The following is a 19358-nucleotide window of genomic DNA, read 5'->3' as shown; positions in this document are numbered from 1 at the left end:
TGGAATGTTTGATTTCATTTAGTTCGTTTCAGTTTCTATTTCAGGAGTTGTATATATCTTTGCTAATAATAAGATTTTCATTGTTGGACTGGTTCTGATTCTCTACAGGTATATGCACCGCAAAAACTATTGCACCTCAAAAACCACACAGTTACTTATTGGAATGTAGCTAGTCCGATTTACACCTAAAAAGTATAAGAGTTTGATTTTTTTTTTCAATAAAATGTTCAAGCTAATGGAAAAATAAATCAGCTTTTCATTTTAATAGCTTTAAGTGAATATTTTAAGCGTTTTCTAAAAATTTCTCTGGTTTTTTAAATCAAATATTTCAGTAAAAATACCATAAAACATGTAAATAACAGATAAAGTTTGCAAAGTTGACTTTTTTATAATCCCTAAAGTGCCCTTTTCAATAGGAATCATAAAGTTAAATTATATTGAAGTATTATTTTTTACATTTTTGAGCCAAGTTCAACCTAATAGTGATGTGGTTTTTGGGGTGCATTAAGGGCCTGTTTATATGGAAAGCGGCTGGCTCGGCAAACGAGCCAGCCCGCTTTCCATATAAACAGGCCCTTAGAAAATAAACTTTAAAGTCAAAAACCGCTAGAAAATTAATATTTAATAATAACTTGAAATCATAATAACTTAAAATCATTACATTTGAAAAGAATGTTTTAGTTATACATAAATTCTTTATAAAAAAAACTATTCATCCCTCTCTGATGTATTACTATTTGAATTGAATAAACTTTTCCTAGGATTGGTCCTTGTTTTTTGCAAAGCTGCAGAAGGAAAGATCATTGTAGGTTTGTTGCCCTCTACACGACACGTTAACTTGCTGCACTGAGATTTTAAAATATCGTGGCATTTTGGAGATTCCCTAAGCATTGCTACTTTACAAATCGCGAGGTTAGAATTATTTTGTTCTATCTCCAAGTTAAAACGTTGGGAGAAAGTTTTTAATTTTTTCTAAAAGTAAAAATTGTTTAAAGTTTTAGCTTTTAATTTTAAAGAAATAATAACTTATACTTTAAATAATTTATGTTTAAGCAAATTATTTAGAAAAAGTTTTTAAAATAATGCGTATTTTAAAAGTTATTATTACTTACAAAAATTAATAACTCATTTTCTCCCAACTTTTAAAATTGGAGATAGAACAAAATAATTCTAACCTCGCGAAATGAAGACCACACTGGAAGAATAATAAAGCTACATTTCTGCTTTTTTGGGGTTTTTGCCCGTTTTATACTCGGCTGCAGTTTAACTATATAATAATTGACTATATAACTAGAAAACTGATCAAATTACACAGATATTTTGCTTAACAAATAAGTGAGCGATGGTTTTTTGAAGTTTAAAATCTAATTTACTCAAAACAATAAAAATGTAGCTTGATCGTTTTTCCAGTGTGGTCTTCAAATGTTTCCAGTATAAACACATATCTCTTTACATTTAATAAAGATTTTCTTTACTTATTTTTTTTCTGCATTTTGCAATTGTGTTTGAACCTTTTGTTCTTTCTTTTCATTAATGTTTACAACTAAACTCAAAATATCTTTAGCTTTCATGAACCCTTCTGCCGGTTAGTTTACATCTTGTGGTAGGATTTTTTTTCCATTTTGAAATTTTAAGCTTGCGAAGTGGAGGGCGATATTGTTTCTAAGATTTGAACTTAGTCAATAAATATATCTCCTTTTAGTTTGACCTGACATCTGTATAAGAATTTGGAATCCTGTTCTGTTAGAAAGTTTGGTAGTACAATGCCTATAATGGGTGAGCGTTGAGGATTTGTCAATTTGTGTTTCATCAGTAATATACAGTAGTCCTCTTACCGCTGCCTTGAATCTGAAAAGGAAGTAGTTCAGGTTTTGATGACACCATTTCTCTTAAAGGGCTATCGGAGATTATGCTTTAAACTGGATTCCACGATTTATGTAGATAGAGGTTGGTGAAGCAAATGATGAGAAGAGAATGAGAAGGGGACGCAAAACAGTGTCTCCGTTATTTTGGCACAGAAATGTGAATGGTTAGCGTGAGTATTAGCTAACTGCCACAAGGATGCATTTATTTGCTGTAATGGATTGCAGGAGCACAACAAAGTCAATGGCTTAGCGTTTCCAAAGCCTTTTTACATAAATGAGCGCCTAGAGGAGGTTCGCAGAAACGTGGTTTAAGTTCATTGCATGTTGTACACTGGTATGTTAATTGTTTGATTTCTGTGGTTGAATGAGGGAGGTTTTGAATTTTTGTAGTAATGCAGCAGTCTTATATGACATAGTTAGGCATGAGTATTTTAAAATGCTTTTAAGGTATCTCGAATCGAACAACATCGGAGAGGGCATCCGCTACATTATTTTGATGTTACGGACTGTATGAGATCGTATAGTTAATATCTGTCAATTCCAAACGCCAGAGGTTTGGTTTTTCCTTTTTGTTTTTTGTTTAGTCCTGTTTACTGAAAGAAAGGTATATAAGTCTTTGGTTTATTACTTTGTTTAAAGCAAGGTTGTACACTCTTGCGGAGAGTGTGGAGGAAAACTCCACATTTCCGTCCACATTAGTGTGTAGTCTTCACTCCTACACAGAAATGTGGACTTATTTTACACAGTTGTGGAATTTTTGTTTCTTCACAATAATGTGGAATTAATTCTATTTAATAAGAGAACGGCTATTAAACTGCTTGTGGGTTTGCTCGACAAAAGTTTTTTTTTTTTATGCATTACTGTTGTTTTTTTTACGTATTTTTGTGATTTTTACACAATAATTTGCATTTCGTTCAAAGAGTCGATTTTTGCAAGTTTCTGTTAAGTCTTTTTTTACTCATTATTGTGATTTTTATGCATTATTGTGTATTATGCATTTTAAGTTTCTTTAAATATTTTGAAGATTTTTTAATATTTAAAACTTTTTACTACAGTATATCGTAATTTATTGATTTTAATTTTTTTTAGCATTACGGAATTTAAAAGATGGGTTAACATTTTAAAGTCATAATATTAAATTACTGTCAATTGAACTGAAACAATTAATACATTCAGATGATAACAAAAATCTAAAAACCGCAAATCTAAAAAGGCAAACAATTATAATCAATTATTAAATTAAAAAATAAATATAAATAGTTATCTCCAAATAAGAAATATACCGATAAAAGATCTCATCAAATAAAAAACAAAACAAATAAGTTGTCTTTAAATCCAACTGGGATTTAAATTCATCATAAATTTCGAAGAAAAGTTATTTTGGTAAACAAATCAGCAACGGTTGCACTTTTTACAGTAATATTAAGTCCCATGACTTTCTTTAAAAAGCCATAAAAAAATCTTAATTCGGTCGGATATTCGACGGCGAAAACATAAAAAGACATAAATAAAAACTCTAATGCCTCCATAAAACAGCTGCAAAAAGCAAGTGATATAACTGTATTATCTGCTTTAATATAATATCCATTAGATATGCGCAACAGCATCGGTTGTTTGACTCCACGATCTTCCAGTGCTTTTAGTGCACAGTCAATTGTATCATCCTGCAATATGTATAAAAATATTTTTTTACATGTTTAAGTAACAGATAATAATATTAGCAATGAAAATAAACTAAAAAACTGGAAACGAGTTCTTTAAAAACATTAGTTAACAAAAAACAATACCTTGAAGTCAAAGAAAAGATTTTCCATGACCACATTTGGTAGCAAACGAGCCTTTTTAAAACAAGACATTCAACCGCAAGCTCACTTTTCTTGTCTAACATTATATAAGAAAAAAGTGAAAAAAAGATAGACTGATATTTATTTGCAAGATTTGCAACTTTTTCAAATAAAAAATATGAGCACAAAAAGATTTTTATAATTTTTATTCAGGTAGAATATAATTTAAAATAGTGTTAAAAATAGTAAAAACTTGAATATATTAGTAAAGCATAATTTAATTTAAAAGTTAAATTACCAGTTAAAAATTTTGAACTGATTTTGAACTGATTTTGAACTGATTTAAACGATTTTCAGAAAATAAGTATATTCGAACTAAAACCTATTACTCTGCTACTAAGTTTTCTAAATTTATTACAATTTTTAACTGGTAAAAGTTCATAATTTACCTTCATCTAATTCATTTGTTAAAGAAAACATTAGAGTATGCAATGACGGCTTTGATTTGGCATATTCCAAAATTTTAGGTTTGTATTTCTGCCACTCAACATGCAATCTTGTTTCTAAACAATTGCTACTTTGGAATTCTTTAAGAATCTAATAAGAGTATATATTTACACACACACACACATATACACAGAATAATTTTAATTATAATTTCATTATTTAATAAACAGTTTATAATTTCATTTTAATTTAACTATTATTAGAAACAAAATAACTCATGTACTTTAAATATCAATATATAAGTTTTATTAAATAAATTTAAATATACTGATTCTGACATGTCTAGTAGTCGCGGGTACTGGTTAACAATTTCCGTAATCGATGGGAACGATGTGTTAATCCATGATCGTCGATGGTTTCTTGTCATCTCCATGAGTTTATTTAGCTCTTCTTTGTTTTGAGCATTTGGTCGTTGTTCACGTAGTAATCGAATGGCACTTTCAATATCATCACTTGTTGTGAGACCTATTCTATTAGTAGCATGACTACCATAAAAAAAATTATTTAAATTTGAAACAAAGGGCTGACAACTATTATAACGACTTATTATCACCATTGTCATTTATTAAACGAAAGAACAGATCTAATATTTACCTATTTGATGGTGAATGTTTCCACAGTGTAGTTATATCTCTACAATCAGAACGCCTGCTACGAACAAAGTATTCCAACTTTCCACTAAATGATTTTCTATCAAAGAAGTATCCCTAAAGATAACACAAAAAGTAACACACAAAGTTTAAAATAGCAGTTAATTAATAAATATATTACTCACATAGCCACTCGCTGTTCCATCGTGTAAGATAGGAAAACAGTCAATAATTGACTTTGATAAGTCCTGCTTCTCAGTAACATTTGGCCTGTCTTTTCTGAAATAAGGAAATAGAAACATTATTCTAACTAATTAAAATCCTATTAAATTTTTCATTATATTTATACTTACTGAGCACAGTTGTTCATCAGATATCGCCCACAAACTTTTGTTAGAAATAACATTTCTGATTTTTCAATCGGCACTCCTGACTTCAACTTTTGTGTTAATAGCTTACCACAAATAGGTCCATGCTGCTGCCTTTGCTCTGATATAATATTATTGATTTGCAGATTCTAATAAAATTAATGGAATCAGCATGTAACTAACATAATTTCATATTATTTCATTTTAGAATATAAGTACAATACAAAATATACCATGTCATCATTATTACTATTATTAATATTATAATTATTTTTTATTGTGACTTGTCTATATTATTTATGTCATTTTTGCCATTTCAGCAATCATATCTTAAGTGTTTGAAAACTAACCTTGAAACTGATTACACTAGTTGTGGTGCAGCTACTGATTCTGGGGGAGGCATTAACTGACTCACCAATACTCGGCAAACACTGTGGGGTAGCATTAACAACTGGAACATTAACAAGTGTTTGACTCCTAATCCATTCCTGCAGTAACCTTCTTTCTGCCATCCTAAATCCTAATTGAATAAGGTCTGCTTCTGTGGCTAGTAAAAATGACCTTAGTGTAAAACCAGATTCTAATATAAAACAAAATAATAAATAAAAATATTTTTATATGTGTATTGATTAATTAAAATTTGATTAATTTTATAATTTTTCTTAACAAAATAGTTTTTTGTTTAGAGTTTAATTAAATCATTTATATTAGGTGTGTTTATTTCAAGAGAAACTCAACATCTTTTAAAAGATACACATATTAAAAGAGGGAAACTCATACCCAATAAAGCATGTTGAATTTCATCAGGAAGAATGGATAACTCCAATACAGTGGCGAGTGTGTTGCTTAGACTCATGGTTTAAAAATATATAAACTAAATATAATCAAAATAATAATTCCAAATAAAAAAAATCAAAAAATTCCAATAAAAAAATAATTAAGTTTTAAAAAACACTTTTACTTAATTATTTGAACAAATGTAAAATTTTGAAGAAATATATTTTCTACAATTTTTTTTAGATTTGCTATAAACAAAACATTGAAGAAACTTTAACCTTTATATTATTAAAAAAACCAAAACCCAAATAATAAAACCTTGCTATTGAATGATCTATATAAAGCAACTTAAGTTTATACTATTTACACAAGATATTACAAATTAAAAAACATGATAGGGCAATCGAACAAAGTGCTTCTTTTCAGTAGTTGCGAGCAAACTATGACAATAAAGTGGATGATAATCAACAAAATTAGAAAGCTTGAAAATCTGATATTCTGGTTGACAAAGAAATATTACTTCATAAGAATGAAGGTGATAAGTGAAATTGTTTGTCTTCACAATTTCTAAGACAAAATACCACTCCTCTCCTCTGTTCATATTAATTTGATTATCATTTGGGGTTGAAATAAAACATACAATTTTTCCAAAGTTTGGCAAGCCAGACTCCTTATCTATATTAATTGCAATGAAATGTCCTTGCTTGTATTCAACACTTCCTGCATGTAATGTTTTTGCAATAGCAATTACTTCACATGATTTAAAACACAGTGTATTACGTATAGCATTATAAAAAGGAAGCAAATTAGTAGATTCAATACTATATTTTACCGCTGTAATAATTTTGCGAATGTGTTTGTTACAGAGTTGTGACTCCAAAGCCTGCTGCTGATGTCTATGTGCTAGAGTGTGACAAATATTGGTAAAATTGCATACAATATGAGCACACCTTTTGAAAAATGAATTTTTTAATTCGTATGGCATACAACTCATGCCAACAAGTGGACCAGACTTTGTTATAATGTTGGGCAAATGGATAAGAAAATGATGCTTTGGACGTAACCTTACTTCATTGTTGCAGTATAACTTGCTAAACATAGATAAATGATCACTAATAACATGCTTCATATAAACAATCATTTCATGTGTAAAACATGGTGCAAAAATCAAATCAATTAAATGAGACAAGTGAAGCAGAAATTTCCAGTTTTTATTCTTTAGAGGGACAATTTTTCCTACAGCCATTGGTAAATACTTGAGCAGAGCCCACCATTGTACTGCTTTCATAGAAGGTGCAAGTACATGCCCTGGTTCTTGTATTTTGAAAATTTCTGCAGGTTTATGAGTCTTTTCAATAGTTATTTTTCCCCATAGTAAACAAATAGCTTTATTAATATCTGATAGAGTTAGGCACTTATCTAATATGACCAAACCATGAAGTATACAACCTAATTTTGTAAGCACAACTCCTTCTAAGAGAGTATGCATAATATCTATACACCAATTATCTGTCACATGATAACCTTTTATTTTATTGAGTGGACATTCAGTCTTTACACCTCTGTAGTGAATTTTCAATTTATAACTGTTCTTATTGCTTGCCCTACTTGCTTCTAAATTAACTAAATCTGTTTTGTAGCTATGCACAGTACGCATCTGAAACAGTTCATCTTCAAATTTATTTTGAACATCAGTTTTTGTTGCATAGCAAATTGTACAAAAATGACTGCCAGAGAAAGACTCAAGAAATCCAAGCAAGCCGTTAAGAGCCAAGTTATCACAAGTAACTTGGCAAAGACTTGCATAAATTGTACAACTACCTAAAACTGGAAATACTCCTTGTAATCCAAGAGTGCTTAACTCCTGTATCTCATCAACAAATTTGCTTAAAATTGGTCCATGACCATAAATTGCAATATCATGTGTGTAACCCATTGCTAACAAGTGCACATTGCCAAAACAAGAGTTAAATGCGTGTGGAAGATTTTTTATAGTATAATAAAAGACACCTATGTTATGAACTGAGCCTTGACTTCTCAACGGATTGGTTACACCTAAACCATCATAAAACAATTGGATCATTAGGGAAATTTTAGAGACATCACTAAAGAGGTAATGTTCTTTAAAACGACTTCCGTCTGAGAAGTCTGTTAATACACCAGGTCTACACTTTTTCTCGAGAATTGCTTTTACATAGGCCTCATTCTGTAACAAATTAAATAAAGTTTTTTTGATAGAAACATATTGGAACTGATTATATACAAATTTGCTATGCCCAAAATGAGACTCTAATCGTGGCATATAACAAATACCTTCAGGTTGAACCATAAGAGGATGCCCTGCAAAATAAGAGTCAATGCGATAACGCGTTGATAAAAAATCAAGAGGATTATTGCATAGTTCCAATTTGGGTTGCATTTCTTGAAAAATTTGGTCAATAACTGCACGATCAATACCAGCTAATAATAAACTTTTATTAAATTCTTCTTTAAAATAACATGATAGTGATCCAGCCATATTATTATATGACTGGACAATTGTCGGTATGATACCATAAGGTATGCTACTATTTGCACGAAGTTGTGTTACAAGTGATGCTCCTTCAGCTTTAACATCCTGCAAAAAATCTAAACTATTTACCGACGAAACAACATCTAGATTAGGAGATGAATCTTGTATACGATTAATAGAAGGAGAGTAATTATCACATACAAATAAACTTTCTGGTGTTTCTTCTATTAACGCAGCTGCATCACTAACTCTCACTGTATTTGTTTGGTGATACGAATTTAAATGTCTAATAAAATTAAACAAAACCGAAAACGAACTTTTGCACTTATCCTGACGACAACATATTGGTATAGATAATTGTTGGTTGTCTTTATGTCGTTGCAAATGAACCCTTAACTCAGAAATATTATTATAATCATTATTGCAAAGATAACATATAAACATTCTTAAAATATGCAAATTTTTTGAAAATAACTATTACTTTTGTAACTCTATAAATGCTTGAAATGGCGGCTTAAATTATATCACGCGTTTCTTGCGCATTAATTTACTCCACATTAATGTGCAATGTTTCAGTTTTTAAAAAATTTACACTCGACTAGCTTTTTATGAAATAATAATTCCACAAAATTGTGCAAATTACGGCCTCTACACTTAGTGTGGAGTTTTATGTCCACACTTTCCGCGAGAGTGTACGACTCAGTGTTCTGTAAGCTAAAAAACTTTATACATAACTAAAATTGAACCACCCCTGATCAGGTATTAACGAGGTGTTAATACCTGATCAGGGGTGGTTCAATTTTACCCACACCCCACACACCCTGCAGTCTCGACTAAACAAAACTGTCGATAGCACAAAAATTATGAGTTTTAAAGACAAAATGAAATCTGATCATAAAATTACGTGATTCTTTTTTTATACAGAAGTTTAGATTTATATACAATACTAAGGTAAGTTTTACGAAGCGTTCAGTTTTTTTCATCTTTATTTTTAAATTAATTTATTAAAACACTAAAAGCTAATTTACACTGAGAACATCTTAAAATTATAATTAAAGTTTAATTGCAAAGAAATGAATAAATTTTATGAAACGACCTGAATTGTTTCCCACGAATAAAAAAATTTAAACAAAAACAGAAGATTAATGACTAATTTTAATGAATCTTAATGGAATTTTTTTTTATCACTTATCTACATATATTACTTTTATCTTTCAATCTTCCTTGTTTGAAAAAAAATTGGATTTTAACTGAAGTGTTAATTAGTATGAGACCAAGCAAATCTGCAAATATTTATAGGTGGAAGCATAAAATAAAAATTCTGGAAAAACCACTACAGATTGATTTCTGAAATTTTGATTTACTATAAATAGGACCAAAATCCAAAAAGTTTTCAAAAATGATAATTTACTTTAAAAGTTATTATTTTTAAAGTAAATTATTCTTTTTTTATACAGAAGTTTAGATTTAACAACATATAATAACATCAGGATTGTGAGAAATTTAGATCATGTTTTAGTTATTTACGGTTCATAGTACTCGTCATGGTTTTTTGTGTATACTGAATCCTAACTTTCAACAATGCATCAATTTCTGTCGAATCGCGGAAAATTTAAATCTTCTTTTGTCTTTACGAAGACATCGAAATATTCTTTTGTAATCAAGGTAATAATTATGTAATGCATAGTTGGTTGCAAAATTTACAGCATATTCCATAAATAACAGGACCAACATCATAACTTTCAGTGCTTGTAGAGCTAGTATTACTTGAATCATAATCTATTACAAAACTATCTATGATAGGTGTTGAGCTGCAATCACTAAGGGGTCTAGTTGCCCCAAAAAATAATCGCTTTTTTTAAATAACATAATCATTATTATCATAATAATATTTATGTAATAATAATAATTTTTTTATAAATCATAATAATAATAATAATAATAATAATAATAATAATAATAATAATAATAATAATAATAATAATAATAATAATAATAATAATAATAATAATAATAATAATAATAATAATAATAATAATAATAATAATAATAATAATAATAATAATAATAGTAATAATAATAATAATAATAATAAAAATAACAATAATAATAATAATAATGATAATAATAATAATAATAATAATAATGATAATAATAATAATAATAGTAATAGTAATAGTAACAATAATAAAAAGAATAATAATAGTAATAATAATAATAACAATAATAATAATAATAATAGTAATAATAATAATAATAATAATAATAAAAATAACAATAATAATAATAATAATGATAATAATAATAATAATAATAATAATGATAATAATAATAATAATAGTAATAGTAATAGTAACAATAATAAAAAGAATAATAATAGTAATAACAATAATAATAATAATAACAATAATAATAATAATAATAATAATAATAATAATAATAATAATAATAATAATAATAATAATAATAATAATAATAATAACAATAATAATAATAATAACAATAATAATAATAATAACAATAATAATAATAATAATAATAATAATAATAATAATAATAATAATAATAATAATAATAATAATAATAATAATAATAATAATAATAATAATAATAAAGATAATAACAACAATAATAATAATAATAAAAATAATAATAATAGCAATAATAATAATAATAATAATAATAATAATAATAATAATAATAATAATAATAATAATAATAATAATAATAATAATAATAATAATAAAGATAATAATAACAATAATAATAACAATAATAATAATAATAAAAATAATAATAATAGCAATAATAATAATAATAATAATAATAATAATAATAATAATAATAATAATAATAATAATAATAATAATAATAATAATAATAATAATAATAATAATAATAATAATAATAGTAATAATAATAATAATAATAATAATAGCAATAATGATCTTAATATAATTCCTACAGAAACGTTTAACGTTTAATGTTTAATGTTTAACGTCGTTTCGTCATTAGCAACAAGGCTTTGAAAGAGCGCGTTTTGAGTAGGTACAAACGGCGGGGCGGGGCGGGGCGGATCAGCGGAGCGGATCATTCAAGTGACACGGCACTTTTAATAGTTAAATTTCTGCTAACGAATTCAACCTGAACAAACATGTCGCTAAATTTTTTTATGATGACTTTTTAGTAAATGGCTGTGCCTGTTTTGATAGGTAGCATAAAGCACCTTAAAATAGAGGTTATTGCAAATCTTATCGCCAAGAGCAATAATGAAGATAGAACAACTACACTCAACAATCCTAAGGCAGGCGAAGTTTATGTCATACAAGTGAATCATGAAAAAGGTTAGGCAGCAATATTTCAGTGCACTTGTATAGTATTTGTATTTTTAAAATATATTTGTATACTAAAATAGTATAATGTAGTAAATAGCATAGTTTTTGGATTATACTAGTAAAAATCAATTACGATGCCTAAAGTAAAGTTAGACTTTAAAGAAGTTATACCTGTAATCTACAATGTAGACTGTAGCCTACATGTAGTCTACAAGACTGTATATAGCTTTGTTTCTTTTAATATGTTTAAAGTAAAATCTAACACTACTTAGGCATAGTTTATCCTTTACTTAAGGCTATGCTATAGTAAAGCAAGATATCTTATTAATAAATATGTAAGGACTTCTAAATGTCATTTAATATTATATTGAATATTTTCAAGATGTCATTTAATATGCAACATTTTTTTGAAGCTAAAAATTGTCTTTCCTATTATAATTTATTTGAAGATTTATTTATTATTGTAAAATGGCTCCATAACAAACTTACATGCTTGTGTCTATTTTATATTATGTCAGTATAAGACATGCTATAGAAAATAATCTGCAGGTTTTTAAATGACCTTTTTTATACATGCTGTTTAAAAGTATCTGTGTTATGATTTTAAAATGTGAGCACCAATGTGCTTTCATTGTACTTGCCTAAAAACAATCATAAATTATAACAATATAGTAACTGCTATATTATTAAAAATATTATTATAATTTAGTAGTAGTATATAAAATATGTATTATTATTGTAATTATAATTATAGTTTATTAGTAGTATATATAATTTAGTAGTAGTATATAAAATATGATTTAGTAGTAGTATATAAAGTGAGTTTCTAATTCACTCGCTGTTAACACATAGCTATGTGTTAACAGCGAGTGAATTAGAAACTCACTTTGACAACTCACTTTTGATAATATAGGTGTATATTAATAAAAAGAATAAAAAATTTAAACAAAAACTTCTTAGAAGACTTAAGACCAAAAGTAATTTTTGTTTAAATTTTTTATACTTTTTATTAGTATTAAAAATTTTTATTACTATTAAAACTCATTAAGTTAATTTTTTTAATGCTAAATATTTGTTTAATTTGTTCTTGAAACTGTTTACATTTGTTGGCAATGTTGGGGTGTTAGCCAGGAATATATTTTATGATAAACAGAAATATATCTATAATCCCGGTTCGAAGCCCTCATGTAACCCAAACTTCTAGCCCTAAAATGGGTGTGACATATTTTCAAAGTTATAACTTTTCGAAACTTTTTTATAAAATTAAACTTATAATTTTGCAATCAAAATGAAATTATAATATTTTTTCTTTTTTTGATAGAGAATTATCTCTAACGCAGATAAGACTAATTTTTTTTCGGGGAATCCTTATCGCAAAAATCTAGATCTTCTTATATTTATGAACAGTAATGTACTGAATGAGTCATCTACCCTTTGACTTCTAGGATCAAATCTTACTTCTGATCTTAACCATCTGCTAAGGTTGTATCTCTTTACCATGCTTGCTACTTTATTACTCCTGATTCTATTCTTTATCTCTGTAAATCTCTATTAGTTATAGTACCAAAAAAACATAGAACTTACATCAATGAGGACCTCAAAGGTATTATTAATTAGTATGATTAGTCAACAAAAAGTTCAATAACATTGTTGGTTTAACAATAAACGCAGATTAATTACTACCTAGGTAGCAATAAATTTATGTTTATTGCTGATAATAAAGTTAGATTAAGGTATTAGTTAACTTTATTATCAATCTTAATTAATATATTGTCAATATCATTATTCAATTTATTTTAGATATTATTACATATATGTTCAACATAAATATTATTTATTAATATGTTATCGTTCTAACTATATTATCAATCTAAATTTATTACTATATCAATCTTAATCATTCCACTAATACATCAAACTTTGCCATGTTTAAATTGACTATTTGCTTGCTTAATCGTTTATCTTAAAATAAATAACTTTTATGACAAATGCCCTGATGTTACTATGTAGCTTAACATGAGTGCAGTTTTTGCCCTCATGCTATGCACATTTTGTGACATAAGGGCAGATTCCTAAGATGAGAACATTCTGTGTAACTTAATATTGTTACGCAGGCAAAATATTGTAACATGAGGGCAAAATTTGTAGCGCCAGAGCTAGGCAAATCGTAAAATGAGGCCAACTAAGATTACTACTACTACTATACTACTACTACTACCACTACCACTACCACTACTACTACTAAAAAAAAAAAAAGAGGTATTGAATTTTGGAAGCTTTAAACCCATTGGGAATTCTACAGTATACTCGGTGCCATTTGGCTAATGATTAGGCTAGCTAACACCCTGAATATGTTCCATAAATTTTCTGTTTTGTTTATAAGGAATTTGTACCTTGGTATAAACTTGGTTTGTTCTCAGCTGTATTTTTTATTATTACCTCTGCATGTTTTGAACTTTGTTTGTTTGCTTATATTTTTGCTCTTTTTACTCAACAATTTTGGTTGTCCTGATTACTGTCACTTAATTTATATGATGTGAAGTTGTTCTCCATGTATAAAGCAATTTCAATAATTCCAGCAATTTCCACCTTTTTGCCTGCCATATCTATTTTTATTTTATACTGTGGAACCTACTAACTATACAATTGATGAGTTGTTAAATCATGCTCTTTTTAGTTCACACAAAAGTTTAAATTCTCCTTATTTGTTACCAAGTGATGTTGCATGTAAATATTGTGGTTGTTTATTGTATATGCAATGTATATGTGTGTGTATATATAAATATATTATTATTATTATTATTATTATTATTATTATTATTATTATTATTATTATTATTATTATTATTATTATTTTTTAGACGATTGGTGGGCAGATGGGTATAGGTGGAAGCAAAATGGTTCCAGTAAAATTCCTCGGGCTTTGCCACTTTACACAAAGATCCATTTTGCCACAGTTATACCAACAGGAATTTCAAATGATTTCCAGAAGTTTGTGTACTGTGACCTGAGTCGGACAGATCTTGTTGTTATCCATTACATCGGTAACCACAACCTTGCAGTTTTAGTTCCTCATGGTAAATATATCTTGCATTTTGATAATGGTTTTTGTTTTTCTTTTAAAAGTTTTACGTAAGTTTACTACTAAATAAAACCTACTTTAAATAAAATCTTTTAATAATATATTTAATTAAAATTCATGTTGTGTAGTCCCCTCTCTTTTTCATTCCAAACTTTGCTTTGAGTTTTTTTTACACTGTCAAGTAACATTTTGTTTTTAAGCAATAAACATTCACTCTGGCCGATGACAACAGTAGGCGGATTACCTGATATAAATCGGCGGATCACGTTTTTTTTTGTAGAACAATCATTAAACTTTACAGAGTTTCATTTAAACAATCAAAATATTAGGCGAATCACTTAATATAAATTGGCGGATCACTTTGTTTTTTGGTAGAACTATCATTAAAGCTTACAGAGTTAGACTTAAGCAATCAAAATATTAGGCGTATCACTTCATAAAGTTTGGCGGATCTCTTGATATAATTTGGCGGATCACCTTGTCTTTTTGTAAAACAATCGTTAAAATTAAAGGAGTTTGATTCAAATAATCAAAATATTAGGCGGATCACTTGATATAAGTTGGCGGATCACCTTGTTTTTTTGTAAAACAATCATTAAAATTGAAGGAGTTTGATTCAAATAATCAAAATATTAGGCGGATCACTTGATATTAGTTGGCGGATCACCTTGTTTTTTTTGTAAAACAATCATTAAAATTGAAGGAGTTTGATTCAAATAATCAAAATATTAGGCGGATCACTTGATATAAATTGGCGGATCACTTGATATAAATTGGCGGATCACCTTGTTTTTTTGTAAAACAATCGTTAAAATTAAAGGAGTTTGATTCAAACAATTATAATATTAGGCGGATCACTTGATATAAATTGGCGGATCACTTGATATAAGTTGGCGGATCACCTTGTTTTTTTGTAAAACAATCGTTAAAATTAAAGGAGTTTGATTCAAACAATTATAATATTAGGCGGATCACTTGATATAAATTGGCGGATCACTTGATACAAATTGGCGGATCACGTTGTTTTTTGAGTTCATAAAATTTATAAAATATTATAAACTTATATACTTTTTTTTGTCGTTTAATAAAATTGTAATATGCAAATTCCTTCTAAATATTATATCGTTAGTGAATTTAAACTATATCTGAATCGTTTTTTTAATGAAATATAACTCGCTTTAGTAACGTTTAAATGATCCGCCCCGCCGTTTGTACCGTTTAAATGATCCGCCCCGCTGATCCGCTCCGCCCCGCTGTTTGTACCTACTCACGCGTTTTTCCGTTGCACGCGGCCATTGAAGAAAGATCTCTTAAGCGAGTTGAAACTTTTTTCCTTTTGGAATTGAATTATTAGTTTAGATTTGGAATTTAATCATGAGTTTAGATATATTACATAAAGAATCATATTAAGATAAATAATCATCGTTAAGATCATCTTATAATTGAAGTAAGTATATAAAATAGTTATATATACATTTTTATTAGGTAAAGTAGAAAGGATTTAAATTTTAATTAGATAAAGTAGAACGGATTTAAATTTTAATTAAATAAAGTAGAACGGATTTAAATTTTTATTAGATAAAGTAGAAAGGATTTTAATTTTTTAAATCGTTTATATTTTGTTTGTTTTAGTTTTTCTTTTTGCAGTTTTATTTTTATTATCTTATTTTTTAGAAGGAAAATAGGAGTATAGATGTTATTTAAAGTTATACTAATGCTATTTCCATAAAATGGTTATTACTACATTGAAATTTCTGTGATGTTATTAACTATTTTTGTTCTTTTTTAGAAAATTTAAAAAAAATAAATTAAAATTTTGTGCCAACACTGACATGGCATGTCACATGTTATTGTATGTAAAGGTTAAATTTTGTTAAGAGGATTACAGTTCTTATGAAAAAAAAAAAAAAGAAGGTAAAGAGTATTATTTGTAAATATATATTTTGTATCTTTTTAATTTTTCTGGCGTCATTTTTAAAATTTTTGTTGGCACACGTTTATTGTTTGCATATATGCTTTTTTGATAAGTATGTCTATGTGGTAATAAGTGCTTTATAGTTGTTTTATCAATGTGTTTTTACAATAATTTAAAGTAGTACAATAATGTAAAGTGTTTTTATTATTTGTATGTTTAAATATGTGTTATATAATTGTTATAAAAATGTGTTTAAATATGTATGTAAGGTATATATTTAACCTTATTTACATATTTAAACACATTTATTGTGTTTATAGTTGGTACATATGTTTACACTATCTTATTTCTGTGTTTTCAAAGTGCTGTGACTTGGTAAACATCTACCTGAAAATCAAATATTTTATTTTAGAGAAGGAGCAGAACAAATGGCTTTTGATTGTGCAGCTCAACGTGATACACACTTAACAGCATGGTTTAAGTTAAATACTGAAAATGAAAGAGCACATTGCTATTCTTATGTAGACATTCCTTATCACTTTATATTTGATGATAAACATTGTAAATGGAAGGGTAGACAAAGGGGTGGTAGTAAGGTGATAGTAAGAATGTATAAAGGTAATCCAACTGGAGAATTTTTTTTTCTTAAACTGTTACTTTTGCAAGCAAAAGGAGCAACATCTTGGGAGGATGTGCGTACTGTTAATGATATTGTCCTTGAAATGTTTTGTGAAGCATGTGTTTTGAAAGGTTTGTTGCAAGTTGACACTGAATGGCGGAATACTCTTTCTGAGGCGGTTTTAACACATCCCACAGCAAATTAGACAGTTGTTTTCAATTATTTTCACCTTTAGTGAACCTGACAATCCTTTACATTTCTGGAATACATGCAAAGCTTTTATGATGGAAGATTTAATTCACCGCTCAATCCCACTTCTAATAGCTGAACAAGCTACTCTTCATCAAAACCTCTAGAATATTTTAATGAAAATATTCTACAACTGAAATAGTAGAATTGTGTATAAACACAACCAGCTGAAATAGTAGAACTATGTATAAAATGTTATTTGCATTGGCAATGGGTGCAGAAGTTTGCATTAACTGAAAATATGAGAGTACAAGATGAGGAAGGTGAATTTTCCCAATGGCTACTAAAACTTGGGAATGGAACAATACCTGTCAAAGAGGAGGATCCTTTTAAAGGATGCATTGAAATACCAATTCAGTGCATTATTAGAGAAAATGAATCGATTGTTGAAAAGATTTTTGGAGTTGCTGATCAAAATGATTAATCTAAGCACGTAATTTTATTACCAAATAATGTTGATTCATTATCAATGAAGAAGTGCTTGAATGTCTGCCGGGTGAGGTCAATTTTTATTTAAGTGCTGACCAAATTGAAACTGATGACCTTAATGAAAGAAATAACTTTCCTGTTGAGTTTTTGAACAGCTTAACTCTTTCAGGTATGCCACCTCATTGTTTGAAAATTGAAAATTGGTTGTGTAATTATGCTACTTAGAAATTTAGATCTCAAAGCTGGGTTATACAATGCTACTCGAATGAAAGTTTTTGCGCTTCTTAGTAATTATATTTATGCAGAGGTTTTGACAGGTGTTTCTGGTGGTAAACAGGTTTTTGTTCCTTGAATTCAGTTGGCTCCATCAGGTTCTAATTTACCTTTTGTTCTGAAACGTCGTCAGTTTCCTGTCAGATTGGCTTATTCAATGACAATTAATAAAAGTCAAGGTCAAACATTTGATAGAGTTGGGGTATATCTCAAAAAACCGTGTTTCTCTCATGGTCAACTATATGTTGCATGTTCAAGAACTAGAGCATTTAATAGTTTGTTTTTCAAAATTGATAAACATCTCATTCAAGGTATGGTAGGTGAAAAGTGTTACACAAATAATGTTACAGTGGCGAGCAAAATAATAGGTGTGAATAATAAATTTCACTTAAATTGATATTTTACAGTATATTTTATAAAGTGACATCTAGGAACTGATTGCTACACAAACTATGCTTATTTTATTATAACAGAGAGCAGTATATTTCCAATTTCTTACAAATTTATGAGGGGAATACCCTATTTATATATTTAACCTACAAATTTGGTGGAGCAAAATAATAGGTGTGTGCTTATTTTAACCTGTTTGCTGTAAGATTAAAAACATTTTATTATTTTTATTTGTTGTTGATATAAAGGTAAGGTCAATATTTATGCAACTTATATAAAATAATAACATTTCATATTTGTATTGAATTAGAATTAGATATAAAATGGGACGAGGAAAACATTGCACAGCGATAGAAAGAAAACTTATTAGAAATTTAAGAAAACAAGGAAAAACTTACAAGGAAATTTCAGTTACGATGGGATGTTCTCAAAATAAAGTTACAAATGCCTTAAAACCAGAAAAATCACGTGAGAATAGAGGAAGACCACGCAAAACGTGTCAGCGTACGGATGATCACATTACAATTATTTCAAAAAAAGACCCATTCAAGCCAGCAACAAAAATTTTAAATGAAATTAATGAAAATATTAGTGTTTGGACAGTTAGAAGAAGGCTTTTAGAAAGTAAGTTGCCAGCTCGAACTCCGAGGAAAGTACCATTAC

General features: G+C 27.9%; 1 long non-coding RNA gene and 2 pseudogenes across 4 annotated transcripts; 1 reads left to right on the top strand and 2 right to left on the bottom strand.

Annotated features, from left to right (window-relative positions):
• The first annotated feature begins 1071 nt into the window (after positions 1 to 1071).
• Positions 1072 to 3392, top strand: LOC149884851 (uncharacterized). Of its 2 annotated transcripts, none has more exons than XR_016454632.1 (3): positions 1072 to 1603; positions 1703 to 2199; positions 2313 to 3392. It is a non-coding gene; the product is annotated as an uncharacterized LOC149884851 (long non-coding RNA). The 2 variants fall into 2 exon arrangements; XR_016454633.1 differs by having other exon boundaries at positions 1072 to 1776; positions 1896 to 2199.
• LOC149884850 (uncharacterized) lies at positions 3078 to 6108 on the bottom strand (annotated as a pseudogene). Its single transcript, XR_016454629.1, has 9 exons — positions 5895 to 6108; positions 5465 to 5694; positions 5100 to 5263; positions 4932 to 5025; positions 4751 to 4863; positions 4425 to 4641; positions 4099 to 4246; positions 3653 to 3746; positions 3078 to 3529 (listed from the first exon to the last, which is right to left on the bottom strand). The product of XR_016454629.1 is annotated as an uncharacterized LOC149884850 (transcript).
• Positions 6109 to 6225: 117 nt separating this feature from the next.
• Positions 6226 to 9103, bottom strand: LOC149884849 (uncharacterized; annotated as a pseudogene). Its single transcript, XR_016454631.1, has 2 exons — positions 6399 to 9103; positions 6226 to 6331 (listed from the first exon to the last, which is right to left on the bottom strand). The product of XR_016454631.1 is annotated as an uncharacterized LOC149884849 (transcript).
• Positions 9104 to 19358: the final 10255 nt, after the last annotated feature.

This window comes from Hydra viridissima, unplaced genomic scaffold (genome assembly GCF_058129835.1).
Source record: "Hydra viridissima isolate aposymbiotic clone 2 unplaced genomic scaffold, HvirCarnegie_v1 scaffold_8, whole genome shotgun sequence".
NCBI lineage: Eukaryota > Metazoa > Cnidaria > Hydrozoa > Anthoathecata > Hydridae > Hydra > Hydra viridissima.
The sequence above is the reverse complement of the archived record's forward strand: the minus strand, read 5'-3'. Positions and strand labels throughout refer to the sequence as shown.